The sequence below is a fragment of the Pseudopipra pipra genome, chromosome 17, assembly GCF_036250125.1.
Source record: "Pseudopipra pipra isolate bDixPip1 chromosome 17, bDixPip1.hap1, whole genome shotgun sequence".
In the NCBI taxonomy this organism is placed as follows: domain Eukaryota; kingdom Metazoa; phylum Chordata; class Aves; order Passeriformes; family Pipridae; genus Pseudopipra; species Pseudopipra pipra.
The window spans coordinates 15,081,279-15,097,844 of NC_087565.1; the positions used below are offsets into that span (position 1 = coordinate 15,081,279).

Here is a 16,566-nt window from a genome sequence, read left to right on the forward strand (position 1 = left end):
CCCTATTCCTCCTTGCTTTTAGACACATACTATGGCAGTCCTGAAACACCGATTCACTCGCTATGGGACTGCAGATTCTGTGGCTGCCAACTGCACACTGAAGCTTTTTGTCTGGGCTAGTTTGGGCTCTCTCTGTATGAGAGAGGCCTTGTGCAGAGCAAGAACCACACAGGACATCCCAGACCATGGATAACAGGGGAAGTGAGCACTGGGCTGAACTGAGTGCCACAGAATTCCTGTCACACAGCAGTGTGCTCCTCTCCCTGTTAATGTCGCCCTTTCTGCAAGGTTTGCTCAGGGTTATGGCAGCACAGACATGAAATCAGGGCATAAATGTGAACCAGATGTGAATTAACCAGTGCCCCAAGATTGCAGGCTTCTCCCCCTCTCCTTTCCCCACCAAAGGATGTTATCCTGCTGCTCTGCAAAGCAGCAAACTGCACAGAGCAGGGGAGGCCTTTGGAGGAGACACCAGCCTACAGAATGACTGCGAATCCTCCGTGTACCCACTACTACAGCCACTTCTAAGTGCACTGAGAGTATTAGCATTAATTAAAGTGTTTAAGAAAGCTAGTGTAATTAGGCAGGTCTTACTAGTTTTCCTTCAAGCTAGCAGTTTCCAGAATATCCTGCAGAAGTAAGTCCCACCAGCTAATTATGCACTTCATAACATATCCTCTCTCTTCACCATCACTTCACTTCATGCACTGCCACATCACTCAGAGGATGGCATATGTGGATGCTTTTAACTTGCTTCCCTGCCACTGCAGAAGTCCAGGGAATCTCAACACACCTCCTCAAAGTCACAGCCAGTCAAAATCCATATGGCTAGAAATGGCTTAGAAACTATGGTAAACTAAGCCCGTTCTTGTCTATGTCAAAGCTCAGCAGCTCAAATGCACTATTTCAGGATATGCCGATTGCTAAACCCCAAATCAAGTCATTCCCAAGCACCTGCTCACGTGTCAAAGGAGACACATCACAAGTTCTCAATGTACAGGCAGTGGCTGAATCTTGAGCAATAACCCAAGTCCTCCCTCTCAGAAAGGTGCATGTGTCAGTCCAGCATGGTACAGATGACACAGTTACTCTGTGGGAGTTCCCACACACCTCTTTCAGCCCAGTGACCATCCTTGCAGCCCATCAGGAACCACTTTGTCCAGGATCTTTTAACAGATGCAGGAACACAAATTTCTCCTGTACAGCAGAATCACACCTAAAGGTTTAGGGCAACCAAGCCCACAGACACTACTGTGGTCCATGGAAGCTTTTACAAAAACTGTCCAGTTGCTGAGGCAATATTGGCACATTCCCACCGATGGACAGTCCTGGAAGCAGGGTGGATGAGTTACTATCATTTTAAGTGTGCCACTAAACACTGTTCACAGAAGAGCTGGCCAAGAGGGTGCTGAAAACACTGATGGCAGCCAGCAGCTTGTCAACACAGAGTTGTGATAACAGGAGCAGGCCTGCGCTGATGTCAGCCATCGCCGAGCTCCCTCTACAACGAAGAGGGCTCCCAGGGGATTGCTCCATCCCCAAGAACAGCAAGCAACTCTCTAGCCTACCTAAAAGATCCAGAGGTTGCCGTCATTGTTGCCAAAAAACCCTCAAGGCAAGAAGAATTAAATTTCTCCATCACTTTGATCAGCATCAGGATTTGCATCACAGTTGTCAGTTACTGTATCCCAAATTTTATCTGATGCGGGTAATCTGCTCACAGGAAGATATTTCAGCTATTTTAGGCAAGGGAAGCATTCAGTGATGCCACCAGGAGCAGCACAGGCGGTTTTCCCAGACCATTATGAAAAACCCTCCCCACACCCAGATGACTAGAAATTCTTTGTAAGCTGAAAACAAACCCCACCCTGTACCCATAGGGCGAGGGAAAGCACATGTGTCAGCAGCTGAGGAGACAGCAATGAACACAGCCTCTTCACCAGGGAGATGGGAAGGGATCAGGCTGGACTCATCTCCCTACCAAAAATTCCAGCCCTTAGTCAACACTCTTTCCACTCGGACATTGGCTGTCAGGCAGTCAGCAGAGATTTACATCTTCAAAGCTACAATCATCAAGAGGTTTTAATAGATTCAATTGAAGCTATTTCCTCCTTTAAGTATGTACAAACTGAGATGTGGCAACATTATGTTAATATTGAAGAATCAAAGTTAAAATTGCTGGGAAACTTCTGTTGGCTGAGGGACAGGACAAATTTTGCATGTTAGAGAAAGCTATTCCATATTCTAATTCACTGTTTAACATGATATTAGTTATGAGATTAAAAAATATCACATGAACAAATATAGGAAAGGCTGTAGCAGGCGGCTCCCTCTTCATTAGCATTAAATTTGACAGTGGTTCAGCTGCTGCACCATATTCTGGTCTGATCTGGCAAGGAAGGGAAGTACTCAGAGTCAGAGCAGGCAATTAAGCAAATATTCCAACCTTCTAATCCTTTTGAGTAGGGTGCTGGGGAGCTTTGGAAAGCACAGCTGTGATCATTGATTGGATTTCTGAATGCTCTCACACAAACTAAGCCCCAGATACCACAGAGCCCAGCTGACTTTGCTCCCCAGCCAAGCAGAGGTACAGAGGAACAGTGCCATGTGTCCCCAGTGTCACTGCTCACACTATTCTCCCAGAGGCCAAGAGTCCCCAGCTTTGACTCCTTAAGAATTTCAAATATCACAAGTACTCCCAGAACAATGGATACCCCAAAGGAGGGGGGATCCGGACTAAACCCAGCACTTTCTGGAACACTTCATTTCGGGAATTGAGCAGGCCATTTGACAAAGGAGCCACTGTGCAGGCTCCAGTTCTGAAGTGAAAGAGCTCAACAAATCCCAGGTGTGGACCCAGAGCCTTCTCTAAGCACATCTGAGGCTCCAATATCTGTGACCTACATAGATTTCAGCCACCACCAAGTCTTCATCTTCACAGCTTGGTTTGCTTTTCTTGGAAGCTCCAAACCACCACGTTCTTAGTTCACAGGCCTGAAGAGTCCCCATAAGCTCTCATGTTCAGATCCCAGATCACTACTTTGCAGCCACAAATATGGGTAGCAAGGTCTGCATTCATGGGTACAGAATCTGTTCGCCCATGCTCACCTGGTCCCTCCAGCCTGCAGAACCTGCCATGAAGATATTCTGAGGATCTGAGACTATAACTAGAAAAGGGACACAATGGAGGGGTGAGTGCAGAGCCACATCCACTGAACAGATTTAGTTTTAGGCAACAAAACTAAAGCACTGGCTTAGTCATGCTGTTCGTACGCCATTGTGTGCCACGGCACTCAGGTCCTACTCCCTTCTGTCCTACAATTCAGTATGTGACAATGACTCCCTGGCCTTCCAAGGAGGGTTAACAGTAAACCCCAACCTCCAGCAAAAGCATTAAATGTCACTGGAGCATCCCCTGCTGCTTTCAGGAACCTGCTCACCATAGAACAGACCACTTTCCTGCCTTGGAAGCTACATGCCAAAAGAATTCTTGGCTTAATTTCCCATCTTGCTTATATTTATTCCTGTTTCCAAATGAGTGATCTTCTCTCCCTCCACTCCTTTCAACTTACCCATTGTATAGCTCCAACTACAAAGTAAACAACATCCACACCAAACTGAGAAGTCTCAGGGTGTTCTGCAGGATATTCCAAAAATCTTCTTCCCAAGACTTCACCTGTAAACACTAAGTACCAACCAGATGAAGTAGACCTTTCAGCACTTGTATTTTTGCTTTTCCTCATTTGCCTCATGACACTAAAGCAGGTAATGAGTGATTTAGAGTGGCTTGAAGAAGGCAATGAGAATGATCCAGTCAGACTGTTCTGAAGGTATTCCTGCAAGAGGCAGTTTACCAAAGGTGTTTTTGGAAGAAGCCACTCCTTGCTGAAGCACAGCTTTTTGAACTTCCTGAAAAACAGTGTTTACTTGGTCTCCCAGAGCCAGAAGGGCCTCCAGATCTGCTGGAAGACACACCACAGCAGCCTTGAAAGAAGCCTATCCACAATGCTCCCTTTTTCCTGCTCATCTTCTCCTAGCACATACAACAATTCCACAGGGCTCTCAGGCACCTGCTCTCATGGCAGGCACCACAAAGAGCAGTAGGGTTTTTGGGAATGCAAAGTCCCTGCTCCAAACAGGCACAGAAGCCTTTGGTCAGTTCCAAAGTAGACTAACCAGGAACTACAATGGGGCCATGGCAAAAACACAGGATCTGCTGGACTCTTAATCTGAAGTTCCAGATAGGTATTCATGGAGCTTTTGCTACAGGTCTTCAGAGTCACAACCCTGCCCCAGAGCTGTGCTACCAGCCTGCCGAGAACACACTCAAGAGGTTCAGCAAGCTGGTGCTTGGGCTGTTGCTAACCATGTCCATACCCATCTCTTTCCCCTTTCCCCCAGCCCTGTTACAGCCCAGAGGTAAGGACAGCTCTAAAGCAAACAGGCCACATTCTTCCTGCAAGGGCAGGATGGAGTGAGCAAACCAAACTGCTCCTTGCAGAGACCTCCTTACCCAAGCAAGGACAAAATGGTTTTGGAGAAAACCAGCTTGGAGTTTTTAAACAACTCCTGGCAGTCAGAACCTGACCTTGCTCCCACGATACACCAAGGTGAGCACGCTGCCATCAGCTCTCTGTGAAAAATCTCACCTCTACATTTCTCCAAAAATCCCAGCCAAACTAGACACTCCAAAGATTGCCCAAGGCTGGAGTTATTCCTCAACTTGGCCATCTCTCCACACTTGGTCTGGGAACAATTTTAGGCTTGGAACGCATTACTGCATTCAAGCGACCACTCCCTGTCATGCCAGTTGTCCAACCCTCAGACCAGCTGTAGGATGAAATTCCTAGGAACAGCGAAATGCCAATCTTTGGATGCAGTGCTTTGCAGGGCAGTCACCAGCTTGGCTTCTGCCACATTCAGCTCAAAGAGATTGCTGAGAACAGCTACACCACTCTACTGACCATGTCAGCTACTCAGGGTTAGTCCAGCAAGGGCTTTCACCTGAAGTGGCCTTGTGAAACACGAACCACCAGCCAAAAATAACCCAACTGTGATCATAGACCCAGAGCAGCACCGGACTTGTGGGGCACAGCAAGGGGTCAGTCAAGGAGCAGGTCTCCAATTATCTGCTCAACAGATTTGACTGCCAGGAAGACCCTCCACCAGTCAGAATATGGCAAGGTACACCAAGACATGGTGCCTCTGAGGGGGACATGGCAGGAGGGACACTGCTCTGCCCTTGTCACTCTAGCATGAAGCACAGACTCTCAGAACATACAGTGGTCCCAGTATCATTTGTAAGGGGATCATGCACTTTCGTGCTCAGGGTCACTCCTGCTGTCTGTGATACCGCATTGGGAAACAAACCTGCTCAATTCCTGCTTCTACATTTTCCTGGAAAGCACTTTCAAGAAAACATTCAAGTTGTTTATGCACCAGAGGCGCAGTTTCAGAGGAATCACTGCCCAGTCAAGTTTCTTGGATCTGGGACACATCAGAAGACTTAAGACAGACACATTGGATGCTGATTGAAGATGAAGGTCAGTGGAACAGGATGTCCCTACCGGGTCTCCTCTGTACAGCTCTGGCAGCCAGGCAGGAGGAACACTGTGAATGTGCTGTCAGGAAGACACTGACACAGCAGGGAGAAGGGTTGTCATGGTGATGTAAACAGGGAGTGCTGAAACTCCCACGCAGTCCAGGTTAATGGAGACCTAGAGCATATGCTGCAGAGATAATTTTCCTCCTCAATATACCTAAAGACTGTTCTCAGCTCTGTCACTGTATGACAGCAAGAGAAAAATCTCCTTTATCCCCCAACAGCCTTTCCAAAGCCCAAACCAACCACGAATGCTTTTGAAGATAAATTAACAGTCCTGTGGCAAGCAAAGGGGTAGGACAATACCAAGTAAGTGCCTGGTTCACCCCCAGAAACACGTAAGGTCTCCCTGCCCCGCAGCCACCTCCCCAGAGCCCTCACGCTGCCTGCAGGGATGGGGCTCCACCTGCTCCAGCGGCATCACAGCACGTGCTGGAGGTGCCAGCTGCACTGGGATTAGCTTTTTGTGGCCTTCCAGGGAGGCTAGGACAGCCCTTCTCTCAGAGTGCCCATGCTCCACATACAGGGACTGGTATGTCCAGCACCATCATCACACCAAGAACAAATCCAATCCTCAGGGATGTTTCTATTCCTGTCCCAGACACCTAGCAGACACAGGATGCCTAGGAGATGACAGCAGACAAACTTCATACCTACAAGCCAAAGGCTTGAGATGGTGAAAACAACTTTGTATCAGAGCAGCCATAGGAAAAAACATTCAACCTCCTTTCAGCAACAGATTCAGTTCTATTTCTTTAGCTGTAACCATGACACACAGCACAGCAGAAGAAACAAAACAGTAACACGTTATTTTGGATATTGCTTTGTAAACAGATGTGTGGCCAGTTATCTAATTGTGGGAATACTAATATGAGTAGGCTTGGAGCAGCAGAGCATTTGCAGGGTTACTTCACTCAGAGCATCTTGCATCATCTCCATCAGGAAATTTCCACGGAGTGCAATGTCAGCAGCTTGTGCTGCAATACACCTGGGAGAATCTGTGAGGTGCCATCTCCCTTGGGTACCACAGGACTGCCCCCTCCCACTCCAGCCACCAACAGACACAACCACGAAGACATTTACAGGAGGTACTTCCTCAGCTAATTGTTAATTACATGAATTGACAAGAGATCTGACTCAGCTGCTATAGAGCCTCATGAAAGCTGGGCCTCCTACTCCCTGCAGCAGGAATGCCTTCTCCATGGGGAAAGGGTGTAGCAACAGCAGTGAGTCACCTTCCAGACACAGCAGGCCACTACTTGGACAGGATTTATGTTAGGACAGCCTACTGACTGCAGTATGATCTGTCTGCCCTGGCAGCTTCATACCAGGCAGTCATTACTGGGAACACTTTGAAAAGCTGCATACGGCTCACTCGGGCACCACAGGGCACAACATGAAAACAAGCAGCAACACTAAAGGGAGGCCTTCCACACAAGTTAACACCGTGTGATGAGATCCAGGGACAGAGGATCACAATCAATACCAGTGAGATCAAAGGGAAGACTGAAAGAGAAGCCCACAATTAGATGGGTGGCCCAATACAGAATATCTCATGAGTCACACAGTCACTTGCTCCACTACCACCAGTGTCACAGCCACAGATCTGAAACACAGAGCACCCCCCAAAGCTGCTTCTGGCGGGACACATGCCTGGCACAGCAGTGTCTCCCCTCAGGATTTTTCAGTTTGAGAGAGAGTTTCAGAAGTGCTCCCTGTTCAGAATTCAAGGACAGAGTTCAATGCTATGGCAGTGCAGAAGCAAATGCCTTGATACAACTCTTTTGGGAGTTTTGGACAAGTAGTGAGCTCTGCACAGATGCACCACTGAAGCCCAGTTCTGCAGGCACAGATGTGCACACACATACTATTTCAGTGAGAAGTCAAGAATGCATTGGGCAGCTGAGTACTCACATCCAAACTAAAACCACCCCTGCGATTTATTGTCCAAAGGACTCCAGTCTGAACTTTCTCTTTGCTCACTTCTTCAGTGATCTTAAAGTATGAACATGATTTAAAGGAAGTTTTAACAGAGTATGAATTCACATGATCAGTTGAAGCCTTGCCTTACCAGACTACCTTTTCTTCCATCCATTACATTCTAGGATGCCTGTCCGTTGCCTATCCAGGTAGAATGCAGCAGTAGCCCTCCTTATTACCACACTCAGCAGGGAAAAGCAGAAACAGCACTTCTCAAAGCTAGAGATGGTCTCCCCTGAGCAAATGATCCTGCACTTCCTTATCCTGGATATTATCAGAGAATGCTCACAAGAATCTGACTAAGGAGAGAACTGCTTTATGGTTTAATTCAGCAGCCCCTGCTGGAACAAATGAATGCGCCTTAGGCTTTGTTTCCTGCACATCAGATGTCAGGAGTTTCAAAACACTGAAACTATTTGACACTTGCTTTAGATTTTCCATATATAATATAAATCCTCTGTGCATTAGGATCAGAACAGTCCATAGTTCAGGTGTCTGTGTGAGAGCAGTAAAGTGCAAAGAGCACTGCAATGGATTAATAATCGCTTCTGAAGTTGGAAAGCTCTCAGTCTGACTGTGGTAGGTGTAAGTCAGACTCCATCCTGCCGTGCCCCTATGGCATTGTGTTTGTGCAGCCCTTGGACAGAGAGGGCTGTTGACCTGTTGTTTCCCTGAAGGTGCCAGGGAACAAGATGGAAAACTGAGCAAACCAGAAGGCACAACCAGAAACTGTGGAGGCAGACCACACTTCGAAAATCCCCCAAAAGCCATTAAGTGTAAGTTTCCCCACATTAAGATGACCCAGCTGTCCCCCTTCCTGCCAGTAAGCACTGCAGGGGACTCTGTGCAGTCCCCCGAGGTGAATGACGAGCACTGCTGCCTCTCAAGGCCAGGCACACAACCACAGCCTCAGCACACACAGCAAGGCAACTGCCCTCTGAGGAGCAGGGACAAAGCTGGAATGACACCACTTCAACAGAGTAATTTCCAGTATGTTTGAGAACACTGCATAGATTTTCATGCCCTGGTACCTAGCAGGATACCAGGCAGCAACTCAGATGTGCTTAATAAGCACTCTGCTTAATCAATACTAGAAAAAATCAGACCTCCTAATCAGAAACTCCCGATTACATAAATTTATTTGCATGTTTTATCAATGCGACTTCACCATACAGACAGCTAAGAAATTTGTTCATAAATCTCACCTGTAAGAGGAAAAAGGAACTTTAATTTTTAGATACTGAACATGCAGAAACTGTGCAGAGAGACTAGAGTTCCCATATGCGCAAGTTCTACTGCAGAACATGCAGAGTTCCCCCTTCAACAGACACTGCTGGACTACTTCCTTCCCAGACTTCTGACTGTAGCTACATGGAAACCCCAACTCTGATGTTCAGTACATAAGAAATGCAGGAAAGCAGCAACCAAAGGATTTGCACATGGAGTTCAGAGCTGCAGTCAGTGCTTCCGAGCAAGAGAGACTTCCCTGGCAACCTTCCAAGCCTGTTCACTGGACCTCGACGCATTACATAAGGCAAACTCCAAATCAAGGCAGCCATAAGCACCACATTCCAAGGGCAGGGCCAGGTTTGGCAGGAATCAGCTGTGGCACAGATGGACAGGCTTGAAGAACTTCAGTACAAGAAGCCAACTGAAGAGCAGCCATTGACCTTTCAAATAAGACAGACAGTTGGTAACCTGAAGCCAACTGCACGGAGACAACATGCAGAATATATGACCATAGGTGTGCCCATGTCACAGCACAGCACACACAGGGATCTCCTAAACCAGCACAGACCAGCTTCCTCCTGAAAACATTCACTCTCCATGAAAACCTCAAAGGACTTGGAAAACCTGGTCATGGGCTTAAGTTACGGCTTCCAGGGACACAGTGCTGGAAGTTACACAACGATTTAGTTTGGAAGGGACCTTAAAGACCATCCAGTTCCAACCCCTGCCATGGGCAGGGACACCTCCCACAGCCTCTAGGGCCAGGTGTACAGGCTTTCAAGTTTACCAGCTAGTCCTGAGTTTCTTGCAATCCTGCAAACAGGATTAAGCACCAGCCAGCCTTAACACAGTTAAATTGTCAGCTCAGCTTTCAGGAGCACAGACCAAGCGATGCCTGACAGCACCACCAGCTGTGCTTCCCTCCGAGCTTTAAAGTTTCTCACAGTGTTGCACAACCCACTGCACACCAAGTCTGCCTAAAATATGCAAATATTGACACAGAAGTGATTCACAGTCCTGAAGTGTGTCATTGGCTAGACAAGGAGATCTTTAAGACTGAAAGCAGCCAAGTGCCACCCTTGTCCACTCTGTGCTTGCCCCACATGTGGCACCACATCAGCACACAGTGCGCTCAGAGTGAGCGTAAAGAGCGCAGGCAGACCTTGGCTCACTCAGGTATTTTCCTTCTGCTGAGGGGTTAGAAAAGCATGAACAAGACCAAGCAAATGCATTTCTCTTCACAGCAGCAGGAATGACTCTTGTCTTTTGTCACTCTCTGACCAGCAGTTACCAAGAGATGAAGAGAGACAGCAACAACAACAAAAACGTCCTACTCTGTAATTCTGAAGCATGGCAGCTTAGCCAGGCGAGAACCTAAGGCTTCCAGACATTAAGTAACCTCACCTTTAGTCATCTGCTTAAGAGCACTTGCCAGCTCTGCAGCATCTCTTCTCTATATATGTGCTTTGAGCACAAATCTGTATTTGTTAACCTCCATCTCTGGGTGAAGCTTGCAGGAGCTGTTACCTGTACACAGGTACACACAGCCATGGCTGCAACAGGATCCGGCTGCTCTGGTTTCACAGCCTTTATCAGAGATCACACACAACAACAACAACAACAACAACGTGATTTTCTCTCCAGGTCGTGGCTTGTACCAGGCAATTTGCTGACTTACCATCTGAACAAGCACTCAGTGTCACAACCCTGAACTAGCTCCTGCTGCAAGAATGCCCAAAACTTCAGTGCTGGAAAAATGTCCAGACAGACTTGTAGCAATTTTCAATTTATCTTTCAGACAGGAATGCCACTTCCCTTTAAATATATTTTGCAGAATTATTCTACAAAAATTGTCAGTGCCCACTCACTCTTCCCTTTAAGTCTGGACACTCCTCAGCACTGTAGGTGGATAGGTGACCACCTTCTACAAAAATGGCTTTTAAAACTTGCTTGAGTGACAGGTCTGAATTTCAGAGAACTCAGCAGACCACCACATTAATTTATATAATATTAGGTTTTATGTTTCTGTTCTGATCCTCAAACACTCACTCTACCTTGGTTAGCACCTCAGCTTTTCCTTCTTTTCCTTTTTCAGAGGCCAGCTGAGCCCACCTAAGGGGTTCAAGAAACCTGCAGATTCTGAGGGAAGGGGTTTGGCAAAGGGGAAAAGAACATCACAAGGTTAAAACACCTGCACTGCAATCTAAGGTGGTCAATGCAAGCAAGTGAGAGGCTGCAGACCAGGAGGCAGGAAAGCTGGTGCACTGGCACTTGCACAGCTGTGGTAGAGGACAGGGTCTCTGCCTCTCCTAATCTGCTCCCTGAAGCAGCACAACACTGACCTCATTTTCCTTTGGCTTTGTAGCAGCAACCATGGAAAAAGCAACACCCAGTGATGTGCCACTCAGAGCTCCTCCCATTCAGCCCATTCCAGAGCTGGATAACCCTACTTCTCACCTGCACAAGATACCTGCCAGAAGCAACAGGGAAAGGAGAAGAGCTTCCAGGCTCCCCAACACAGGGCCATTAATTCAGTTAGGTTCTTCACATTTTTGAAAGACAGGTACATGAGCAGTCTACACAGCACCTGCTGACAGACTCACAGGACATCCTGTGTTATTCAGAGTCCAGCAGTGGACATGGTATAGTGGTCAGGTTATCTGATGGCACTGATGGCACTGCCAAAAGTCATCACTGGCCTAAGAACAGAGCAACCGAGGCCATCTGATCACAGACTCATCCACAGAATTCTCCCCAGTTAACCTTCTAGGGCACAAATTCAGGAGATAAGGAACTCCACGAAGTCTTATCCTGAAAGAATAAACCACAGCAACTTGCTCATGTATTGAAGGAATTTGATGGGGCTAACTGTTTAGACAAGCCCATGACTAAGGACAGAACTAGTTTCCTTCCAGGAAGCAATCTATTCATAGCCTTTAATGGAAATCCAAATACTTGGGAATTAGCTGTTTCGGTGTATTAAGGGAAACTTCATCTTCCCCTTCCCATAGATGAGGCAGTTTTCTACACACACTGAAAATGGAAAACATGCTAAAATACAGCAAAACTTACAAACTATGCACAGTTTGTAGGTGAGCTTTTAGCTCCTTTCCTAAACAGCATCTGTCTGCCCACTGCAGTAGTAAATGGGTATACTACATCATTTCTCACATCAGTAGTGGAGTAGGAGCCTTAAAATCACAGCTGTAATTCAGGTTCATTTAAAAGCTTTCAGTCTTCACTGAAACCTATTGAACTGCTCTGTTTTCTGCTCCCAGCTATTGATTACTGGGGTGGGTCAGGTGAGGGGGAGTATGAACAACTGCCTTCCAGCCACTTCTGAGTGATGCCACAGCTTGTGACATCACGACTGTCTCCATGGCAGCACAGCAACACAACTGAATTGAAACAGGAGGAGGCCAATTAGAACAAGAAACCTCCTTTGTAGTTGGAACCATAGTAATTAACAGAAATAAGAGCAGCTGTTATAGAAAGGACATTGTTCCAACAATAAAAACCTTGCTTTTAACTTGCCAGGTGAACCCAAGACACCCAAACCACGGCTAAGTACAAAAGTCCTTCCAGACTGGAAACCCCATGATATCATTAGCTGCATTTCCAGCTCTACAGAACGCTAAGCACAGCCTGGATCTGTGAGGTCATTTTTCATCTCCCCTCACATCAAGTTCTCCTCTCCACTGGAGCCTGCCTACACTCTTAGGAGGCTGCTCAGCACATCACGCTCAAGGAAAGCCCCCTAGCTGAAGTGCTTTCAGCCTTCTACATTTAGCAGACATATCTCTGTGGAGGGCACACAAAAGAAACCAACACCAGGCCACCAACCCACAGTGACTCATGCCAGCTAAGTCTCTACCTTCAAGGATGAAGCATACTCAGGGTTTGGAACAGATGATATGAACAAGATCTGGACCCTCTAAGTATGTACATTGTTTTGTTTTCAATCTCCAAATCAAGAGACACACAGGAGCAATCTCAGCTATTGTCAGTTAAGTTGTGACAGTGCAGTTGGGGGCACATTAAGCCAAATGTGACTCTGACTGATCTCCATCCTACGGTGCACTTACGGCAGTCCCAGAGATAAGGCAGCTGCTCTATTGCTCCAGAGTGGCCAGGAACAACACACAGCTCATAAAAATTCCCCAGGGAGAGCCCACACTGTTAGGAGTGTACCACAGTCAGGCTCTTAGCCTTAGGCACCTCTACTAGATTCAGCCCAATAAAGACCAGCTACATTCTGTACATTTACCCCATTTTTCTTTTCCCAGGCAAGCCTAAAAGCTGCAGCAGGCCAGGAACAAGCTGAGTGTAAACTTTCCTAGAAAACAAGCTTGAAGGTGTAAGGCACAGCACAAAGTCAGGGCACCTGGAGTGAGGAGACCTGCACCAACACAGAAGCTCAAGCACAGCGACACAGCATGTGCTTTGGCTGGAGATGAAACCTTCATGGGTAATGCTGCTTCCCACAGCTCCTGTGAGCACACCTACTGTGCTGTTCTGCAATTCCATGGCAAAGTGAGGCCTTCACTGCTGGCAGGGGAGAGAGAGCACATAGGTCCCTAGTACTGGCACACTCATGGCATGTGGAGGCTGGGCAGCAATCTGGTTAACAGCTGCTTTGTGATATGAGGCACAGCTGGCTAAAACTGAGTCACCTTAAAAAAAATACTGAAAAGCATCACACCATAAGAATTAGGATAAAAGATTTAACTGGTATCTTCACAACTGCAGCGGAAGCAGTTCTCAGTCATAATTCAGTCAAGTGAGTCTTTGTACAGAACACTTCCAGTCCCTATATCTCAGTCAAGTGCAGTTATTTCACACACAGAGGCAGAACTTGAGGTAAGGCATTAACAGTGACTGGGGTTCCTGCTGGGATTCACCCTGCCATTAAAAACAAGGCATCCTCTGGCACACATCTGAGAAATGGGACAATGGGACTTCCTCAAGCCTCTGTCACTCGTGAACACAGCTGGTTCAAACAGCAGACATACCTTCCCGCACACAGCTTCTGCCAGGCAGCACCCGACTGGTTCCAGCTTTCACAAGCTGGAGCTCAACTGTAGGTCAAAAGGCTGTAGGTCACTTTTTAGTTCATTCTGGCCTCAGTGCTCCTGGTTTACCAGCTCATTCACCCAGAACTGCAGTCACATGCACCTGCTGCCTGAACACACCATCACCCACAACCAGGGGATGTTTGTTAACAGAGCAAGAAACTAGAACAGAGCAGAAAACATGATTTACTGTATGAACCAGGCCTTACTGCAGTAGAAAAAGCCATTAGCTACAGAAAGGAAAGAAACCAGGCAGAGGCAGAAATAACCAGCTTTCTAAAGTTATTTTTAGAGCTGCCTCCACCAACACTAAAGATATTCAGAGCTGTTGAAAAAAAGTAAATCAAAGGTAAGCACACAAATAGTGCCAGAAGAAAGCAGACAGTGCTTCAAAGTTACTGTTGCCACCAGTGCAGCAGCTGCAATTGCTGGCCCAGTTCTGTCCTTTGATTTGGGACAGCATCATTATCCTGGGCTCTGCTTTGCTCTGTCAATGAGCTCAGGGGAGCTGTGCCACCTGCGTGCTAGAATGCAGCAGGACAGTGTCACCCAGGCAGTCACTGCTGTGGGACAGGCTGAGCACAGCCTGGACAGGGGAAAGGACAGGCAGCACTTCCATTCCCTTTGTACAAGGGGCTGTTATCACAGAATCAGCTAGGTTGAAAAGGCCTCTGAGATCGAGTCCAACCTATGACCGAATACCACCCTGTCAACCAAATCATGGCAGTCCAGTCTTTCCTTAAACACTTCCAGAGACGGTGACTGCGCCACCTCCCTGGGCAGGCAATCCCAATGTCTAATCACCCTTTCTGTGAAGAAATTCCTCCTGATGTCCTCCCCTGGCACACCTTGAGGCCGTTTCCTCTCATCCTGTCCCTTGTTCCCTGGGAGCAGAGCCCGACCCCCCTCTCTCCTGTCAGGGAGTTGTACAGAGCGAGAAGGTCCCTCCTGAGCCTCCTTTTTCCAGGCTGAGCCCCCCAGCTCCCTCAGCTGCTCCTCATCAGATCTGAGCTCCAGCCCCTCCCCCAGCTCCGTTCCCTTCCCTGGACGGCCAGGATGACAGGCTGAGCACTGTCCCCGCACACTGACAGAGCACAGGGCGCTCTCTCCGAGCAGGAGCCGGAGCTCTCCCAGCTCAGCTCCGCCGGGCACGGGGGCGGCCCGGTCCGCGCTCACCTCGCCCTACGGCCCTGCTGCAAAGCGCGGCGGCCGCAAAGCGCGGCCGGGCCGAGCCGGGCCGGGCCGGGGCCGCCGCCCTCCTCCGGGGAGCCCCGAGGGACCCCGGCCGGGACAGCGGCACCGCGAGAGCCCCGAGGGATCCCGCGAGCAGGGCAGTCCCTGTCCTGTTTGTGCGGCTCTGGGAAATCCACTACACACAAGCACTGGGCATCTCCCAACTCCAGCCCACGGTTCCCGGGGTCCGACAGAATCATTAAGGCTGGAAAAGACCTCCGAGATCACCCAGTTCAACCCGTGACTGAACACCATCTTGTCAACTAAACCAGCACACTGAGTGCAACTTCCTCTGCCTCCCTTTTATCTCCTAACCCTGCAGATTTCTTCAGTCCTGATGTCAACTTTGTCCCACAGAAGCACTGCAAACAGGAATTGAAGCACCACATAGATGAACAGCCAGAAAACAGGGATCCCTCCCAGCTGGTGCCTGCACAGGGACCCAATGGGTCAGATGGAACACGGGACTATCAGACCAGAGTGTTCACCAAACCCACACAGCTGTGCACGGCTGACAGGGAACAGCATTCATAGCAGCAGCCACAGGCAAGGTGACTGCTGACATCTCCATCCAAGCCTTCTGTTTCCCTTCCCCAAAGCTCCAATTCCCCCCAGTCAGCCTGAGTTAGTGTTTGACTTGAGCAAGAACAAGTCCTGTGAGAGAGCAGGGCTCTAAGGGCTGCTCTGGCAGCCTCCCCTTAGCAACCCAGGGCACTCTGCAGCACTTATCTCCAGCGAGGACCTTAACAGAGCAGCGATAAAAGCTAATGTGTGGGGTAACAGTGCTGTTAGCAACAGTGCCTCTGGAATGGCTGACAAGATTGCAGGGTGACAGCGAGACGCAGACATGGAGCCTGGTGCCAAGCGCAAAGGCCAACAGCAACAGGCTGCTGGTGAACAGAGCTCTGCTTCCCAGCATCCAGGATTCCCCGCTCAAGGCCTGGCTCTTGGCATGCTGCAAACTTGAGGGTCACCGAAACTAAATACTTTGGAAATAAAGTAGCTACTTTGTCCAGGACCAGAGCTAAAGAGGTGCAAGCACTGTCCAACACCAAGGGATCAGCTTTTCAGGCACTGGGAAGAGTTCTCCAGCTCTGTTTGACCAGTACTCATCTCCTCAAATCTACCTGGAAAGTTCCAGTCCACACTGTACAAGCTGGGCATTACAGCAGCCCTGCACTGCCAGGGAGCTTGCTTTGCTCAGAGCAGCAGCGCTAAGAGGCCAGAAATCCCAGCCCAGGGCCCACTGCTGGAGTGGCAGGTCAAACAAGACAGCACTGGCAGCTGTTCAATAGAGCACACCAAAATCTGGGAGAGTTCCTGGACAGAAATGTTGTGACTTGGGACCCCGTGTTTGGGCCAAGCTGAGAAATTGAAAAGCCTCAGGGTTCAAACAAGGAAAGGGAGGCTTCCCAACAAAACAGCTACTCAAGCGACCTCACAGCTCTG

General features: G+C 48.4%; 1 protein-coding gene and 1 long non-coding RNA gene across 10 annotated transcripts in view; both read right to left on the reverse strand.

Moving 5' to 3' along the window:
- DLGAP4 (DLG associated protein 4) overlaps positions 1-16,566 on the reverse strand; it is a 149,137-nt gene that overhangs the window by 19,114 nt on the left and 113,457 nt on the right. The window lies entirely within an intron of this gene.
- LOC135423808 (uncharacterized) lies at positions 8,704-12,237 on the reverse strand. Its single transcript, XR_010434958.1, has 2 exons — positions 11,270-12,237; positions 8,704-10,951 (listed from the first exon to the last, which is right to left on the reverse strand). It is a non-coding gene; the product is annotated as an uncharacterized LOC135423808 (long non-coding RNA).